The sequence below is a fragment of the Castor canadensis genome, chromosome 12 (genome assembly GCF_047511655.1).
Source record: "Castor canadensis chromosome 12, mCasCan1.hap1v2, whole genome shotgun sequence".
NCBI classification, from domain to species: Eukaryota; Metazoa; Chordata; class Mammalia; order Rodentia; family Castoridae; genus Castor; species Castor canadensis.
In genome coordinates, this window is record NC_133397.1 from 32584115 (window position 1) to 32591122 (window position 7008).

Below are 7008 nucleotides of genomic sequence, written 5' to 3' on the forward strand. Positions count from 1 at the left end.
GAAGTCATCAATCCATATTCCCCTTCCCTATTGATTGGGAGTCTTCTCCTGCCCTATGGTCTCCATTAGGGCCAAATCTGACCATCAGATTAACAAATCTGAACTGTACGTGTTTTTCTCCCTGTGAGAATCCCTTCTCCTTATGTAAACTTATCTCAGCAAATGATGTAGGGATGGTGGTAGGAGGAAGAGTTCAACCTGATGACATCTGATAACAGCATCCATGCCCCAGATCAAAAATGTCCTCTGGGCCAGTGATGAGGACGTCTCCCACTCTTGTTCGAGTTTCCCAACATGAGACAATATCACATGCACTACCGTCTGAGGCTGCCTGGGCCTTCTCTGAGAGAGGGTGGTACCTTGTGGCCCCCCTGAAAATTCTGCCATCCCTCTGCCCACAGGCATGCTGCCCCACCAAACTAAGTGAGACCAAGCTGCCCTGGAGTGACTCAGGGTGTTTGAGGTGACCCCACGACCCTCTGACAAGAAAAGTTGTAGGATGGTCCCAACCACGCACAAGGTCTTATGTTTGAAGCCTCTAAGAAAGTTAGCCTACCTGGGGCTCCTGGCTTATGAGGTGGCTTAGAAGTATCAGGCAGTGACAGCCACACTGGAGGACAAGAGGAAAGAAAAGGCCAAGATCCACTACTGGAAGAAAAAGCAGCTTATGAGTCTATGGAAAGAGGCAGAGAAGAACTTGGAGAAGAAAACTGACAAGTTCACAGATGTCCCCAAGGCCCATGGACTCCTGGCGTGAGCCCAATGAAGATTGTTTATGTCTCAAAAGAAAGTCCTTAAATAGGAGATACTTGCCTTAAAACTGCAAACGCCAAAGAAATCATTTGTTCTTTCCAGAATCCCAGACACTTTCTACCTGAAACAGCCTCTTAGAACATAAAAGAGCAGTTTCAAAACATTAACATCACCTACCACCTATTGAGTATGGTGCTAAACTCTTTATATATGAGATCTTAGTTCTCACCACAAGCCAAGGTAGGGAGGACCATACCTACCTAATAGAGGATGACATGTGCTCAAATTGACACGACGACAAGGAAGAGTGAGGCTATGAGTCAAGGCATGTCAGATTCAGAACCACACAGAACTTCTGTGCTGTATTGCATTAGCAGCCATTGCTGCCCTGACTGGAGCGACACTGCACTTAGTTCACAGAAAGGCTTTGTCACTTTGTTGACCTTATCACTCTTATTGCCTTGGGTCTCTTTTCCCTGAGATGTGAGAGGCCTTTACCAACCTGTCTCCAGTTCTTTAATTAGGTCTCAAACCATGGAATCTTTGGGCTCCATCCTTTCCACAGTGCCCTTGTAATATAAACATGTAGAAGTTAAGCTTCCAGATCCCTTATGCTGGTACTCTCTTTTCCTCTCCCTCTCCTTTTCTGAGCTTCTGTCTCTTGAACAAAAACTTAGAACAAGTTCTCAGAAGTTGGGTCAGAAGAATTTTATGGTTCCAAGGATACTGAAGAGTGGTAAGTCTGTTAAGCACCTTGTATTAGTTAGAATTCCCCCAGAGAAACTCAACCAATAGCATATACATAAATATATGTAAGAGGAGATTCATTATGGGAACTGGCTCACATGGTTATGAAGGCTAAGAAGTTCCATCTCCAAGCTGGAGACCCAGGAAAGGTGTAATTCAGTCTGAGTCTGAAGACCTGAGAACTGAGGTCTTCAAACAGTACTTTGATCCAGAAGGCATGTTATAAGAGGGTCACTGAGAGAAATGTATAGTTTTCAAGTTTATTGAATAGTGGAAAGTTAAATTTTAACTTTTACTTGCAATTAACAGGACTGACTTTTCAGGGCCAGGCATATTAATTAGCTTTCAGATTTTAAGTTCAGTGGAAACTAAACAGGCATTGTGTAAGTCCTAGAGTCTGAAGTCCCAAAACCCGGGAGGTTCAATGGCCAAGGCAGGAGAAAATGGATGTCCCAAATCAAGCACAGAGAGCAAATTTACCTTCCCTCCTTCTTTTGGTTCTGTTTGGGCCCTCAGTGGGTTGGTTATGTCTACCTAATCTTCCTTACTCAGTCTCCTAACTCAAATACTAGTGTCTTCTGGAAACACCCTAATAGATACCTAGAAACAATGTTTTATCCTCTTATAGTCAAGTTAATGCATAAAATTAACCACCATACAACTTTGTTCTCTCCCACCTCAAGTGTTATTTGTCTGAACACATTTTTCATAAACTGACCATCTGTGTTAGTTACCTTACTGTAACTGTACCTGAGATAATCAACTTATAAATAGAAAAGGCTTATTTTGACTCACAATTTTGGTGATTTCAGTTCATGATCAATTGACTCCATTATTTTGGGGCCTGGTAAGGAGCACATTGTGGTGGGAGCAGATGGTAGAGCAAAAACACTTACCTCATGGCTGGGAAGCAAGAGAGAGAAAGAGGAAGGGACAAGGTTCTATAATTCCCTAACAGGGCACATTCCCAATAACCTAAAAACCTCCCACTATTCTCTATTTCATTAAGTTTTCATAACCTCACGATAGAATCTTTCCAAGGACCAAGGCCTCCAAAACATGGCATTTGGGGGATATTTAAGATCCAAACTATAGCATTATCTCAACTAACATTTTCACTAACAGTTGAAGCTGACAACTGTTTTGTGCATTACCAGCACCTAATATTGCTTCAGGTAGCAATTCTTAGCACCCCTTTTAGTCCATGTGCAATAAATCTGTGACTTATAAGGTGTGACCCAGACCTGTCACTCAAAATATAACCTTTCCTTGGGCAAAGAATTGGCTCAAAGATGTGTATGTGAACCAAATAAGGCCACTCAGAATTAAATTGAGCAAATGGTTAAGATTTAAACTCTTTACTTCTGGACTTCTAGTCATGAGGATGTCAGTCTGAAGTTTCTGGAAGCCACCTGCCTACAAGGAAGGGAAAGTTTACATGAAAAGCGAGCCAACAGAAAAGAAAGCCAAGAGTTGAGAGACACTGGATGCTCTGTCCTCATGAGAAACTTTGGATCCAGCTATGACTCAAGTATACCAACGAATTTCTCAGTTCCATGAGAAACACATTATCTTTTTGTTTAAGCCAGTTGGGTTGATTTTCTGGTGCTTAAATGGAAAGGTTTCTAACTGATTACAATTCTTTCCATGATCATTGGATGGTTCTTCATTCAAAAGGATGGCCTAGATGCTTTTGAGAGACAGAGTAACATAAAAACAGCTCTCCACTGTTTCATATCCTACACCAAGAATCTCGTCTATACATGAGACAAATTTGTAAATAGCAAACTGAGGGTAGTGTGAAGTCATATTCATATACTTTCATATACTTTGTGTGAACTGACCTCAGACAAGAACTCACTGAGTGAAGACTCTTGTCTTAGGAGATTCTTGTCCAGGTTCCTGAGTAGCTAAAATGGGGTGTTTGAACTAGGGGAAGATAGAAGGAATTAATAGGTATTAAAAATGAACATCTGAAGTTTGCCTGAAGTCCTGTTCCTATTAATTGACTTTTGGACCTCAATCAAGAACAGCAAAATTGAAAACCTAATAAAAACAAAACCCACAGAAAGAAAAAAACTTTTTCATAACAACACAAGTGAGAGTAATGATGTGAGCTAATCTAATTTGAAGTATAAACAAAGAAATCACTCCACGCAATGGGACTGACTCATTTTATTTCAGAACTAAATGCCATGAAGTAGAGGGTAGGTCAGGGGATCTGGCCTGAATATACGAAGGGATGAGGGAGATGGAGATTAATTATTCCATCAGAAGACAGAGAGAACAAGAAGTTCTTCTACAGCAACTGACTGTGAAGTTTTTTTTAAGAGTTATTCAAATATCATTTCAACTCACAATGCATGTTACAAGAGGCTGTTGGGAGAAATATGCATTTTAAAAAGTCATTGAATAATGACAAATTAAATTTTATTTTCTACTTATAATTTACGGGCACAACTTTTCAGGGCCAAGTACGTTAATTGACTTTCAGATATTAAGTTCAATGGAAAGAAAGAACATTTTAAACTTCATTTAATTTATTTGGGGAAGGGTACAGGGGAGTTAACTCAGGGCCTCAAGCTTACTAGGGAAGCTCTCTATCACTTGAGCCATATCTGCAATCCTTTTGCTTTTAGTTTGTTTTTCAGATAGGGTCTTGTGCTTTTGCCCTGGCTGGCCTCAGACTGTGATCCCAAGTAGCTGGGATTATATGCACTCATCACCACACCTCATCTAAACTTTCCTTTAAAATAGTGATTTTCATCATCTTTCATGGAAAAATGACAAATTTATGGAACTGAGGTAAAAGGACTGATCGATCATTTGAGGCAGAAGTTGCTGATCTTGTCTATCCCAGGTCCACTTAGGCTTCCCAAAGACCAAGGAATATAGGTAAAAACTGGTGATCTGGATTCACCAGTTAAGAAGTCCAAAGACTGTCTGTGATATCAGGCCTACACTGAGGTCTTGTGGGCAGGAGGACAAAGCCCTGAACTAGAGGAAAAGACCAATACTTGGCTCTGGCTCTATTATATATAGGACATTAGACAAGGTCCTTAAACTCAGGAAGGATCAGTCTGCTTCTACATAAAACAATAAAAGATATCCTACACTCCTTACCTTATAGGGTCAAGAGTATCACGTGCATGAATGTAATTCACAACCATAGAGCACTATAGAAATGTGTGCCCTAACAAAGACAATGGGTATGATATCATTTTCTCCCCACCCCTGCCTCTGTCTTGACCATCCTCACTTCCATAAGTTCTTAGCAGTGAACAGGAGCTGACACCAAGGAGAACAGTGCTGCTGAACTCTGAGCCACAAGGAGCTAGAGTGTGGGAAGCTATTTTACAGCTGAGCTTTTGAGGTGGGCCAAACTGCTAGTGGGGTTTTGGCTTCCTGAACACCTCTGTTGAAACTCCCTGGGGAATTTTGCTTTATGAAATTCCCATCAACTAAAGATCCCACTGGGTAGGTGATTAGGAGCCTGGAGGCTAAAAGTTAGAATGAAAAAAAATGTTTGAAGTCTGCTGGGAAGAGTCATAAGAGGGAGTTGAAGGTTCATCCATGATTCCCACTCTGCATTGACAGCCCCTGCCATATTTACGGCCAATTACCTTTGTTTCTGAAGCCAAAAAAATATATATATGAAGAGAACCTTTTGAGTTAGGTCCATCTTTCACCAGAATTCATAGATGGTGAAATAGTAATGAATAGGTAGATGATACAATCCTTTACGATTATATTAGAATCTATTTTTATAAGCTAAATTATTAACACCAGAGGAGCTGAAACATATTCTGGTATGTTTAGCAAATACAAAAGCTATTATTATCAACTATCAAACACAATGTCTACCTTGTCCAGAATAGAGAAGTAGGTAAAAAGATTGAGATTACACATAACTTGTCTATGAAACTAGAGACTGCTAATTTTCCAGTCAGAATCTTGCTCTGAGAGTACCTAAATTTCTTTCTCACCTTGGGAAAGTGTTTTATATTTATTGGAGTAAGAAGGAATTGGAGAAAATAGAATAGCTCTTCTGAAAGTCATATCTGTAACTGGACCAAATCCTAAAACGCCCCAAGTTTCAGTCTATGCATAGGGCTAAAGAGACACTATCTAGCAGATGGATAATAATTATAATTGCTCCAACCATGCATCTTGCAGGTCATTATTCAGGTAATTCTTCTCCAAAGCCTTTCCTGCACCTCACAGTGTCCTCTTGACCTTTACCTGCTTCAGAGGCTGTGGCCTCCAAAACCCTAAGCCTTTTCTCCTGGAAAATTCCATAAAATGTATGACCTTGACTAGATTCTCATTTGAACAAGTAAACTATACTGCGATATTTTGAAGAGAATTAGAGGACTTTGAATGCAGGCTTTCTATTGGATGATATCAATAACTTATTGGTAGCTTTAGTAAGTGTGATGATATTTTGGTATGTAAGAAAACACCTGTATTTTTAGCAATGCACCTAAATGCAGGGGGCAAAATGACATGGTTCTGGGATTCAGTTTAATACACTTCAGTCAAAAGATAGTACAGATGAAGTAAAAATAGGAAAATATTGATAATTCTGGAACTTGAGTAATTGGTATTTGAATTTCATTACACTTTTTAACCTGTTTTTGGTGTATTTTTGAAAGTTTTCCTAGGAAAATTCTTTTAAAAAGACAGAAAGAAGCTGGGCATGGTGAGTCATGTGTATAATCCCAGCGCTTGGGAGGGTGAGGCAGAAGGATTGTGGGATTGTGAATTTGAGGCCAGCCTGGATCGAAACCCTGTCTCAAAAAAAAAATCAAAAAACAAAAAAAGACAGAAAGAAAAGAGCAAATACAAATATTCTCAGGACATCATAAGAAAAAGCAAAAATAAATCAGAGAAATATATTTAAAACAATAATAAAAGAAGTATTTTGTTGGCAGAGAAGTCCATCAAACAAGCCTGATATATATGGGTACCATTCATGGGTCAGCAGTGTAGTGTAAGGCATATTTTAATGCAAAATATTAAAATGATGAAAGCAGGGGCAAGCACGTGAAAGTTTCAAGACTTTATCATTGTTTAACCCCGAATAGCCTAGCTCCATTGGTAAAACATTTCCTAAATTCATATTTCTTTTAAAATTAGCAATATAGTTTATTTCTTTGAAATTTTTAAAACAATATAACATCCTTGAACTAAGTTAAAAAGCGTAGTATGAGATGAGGTTGGGCTCTAGGGGGAGAGGAAATTGTGTTAAAAGTTTTCAAAATGAAATTTAACCTCTTATTTTGAAAGTATTGTTTTCTGGCAGGATTCGTGGTTTTCCTCCCACACTCTGGGCTGTGGCCAATGTCTGGAGGAAAGTATTGCTATCCATAAGTGGGATTCTTAAGAAGCAGCCATTAGAAAACAAAGAACTTTCTCAGTGTCCTCAAAGAGTTTTAAAAGAAACTGATATTTGACAAAGAAAATTCTTCCATTTTGTGGCAATATGAATGAATGTAGAGATCACTG

The 7008-nt window shown here is 39.3% G+C and overlaps 1 non-coding gene across 1 annotated transcript; it reads left to right on the forward strand.

Annotated features, from left to right (window-relative positions):
- The first annotated feature begins 247 nt into the window (after positions 1 to 247).
- Positions 248 to 331, forward strand: LOC141415246 (small nucleolar RNA Z195/SNORD33/SNORD32 family). The gene has a single exon (XR_012440243.1). It is a non-coding gene; the product is annotated as a small nucleolar RNA Z195/SNORD33/SNORD32 family (small nucleolar RNA).
- Positions 332 to 7008: the final 6677 nt, after the last annotated feature.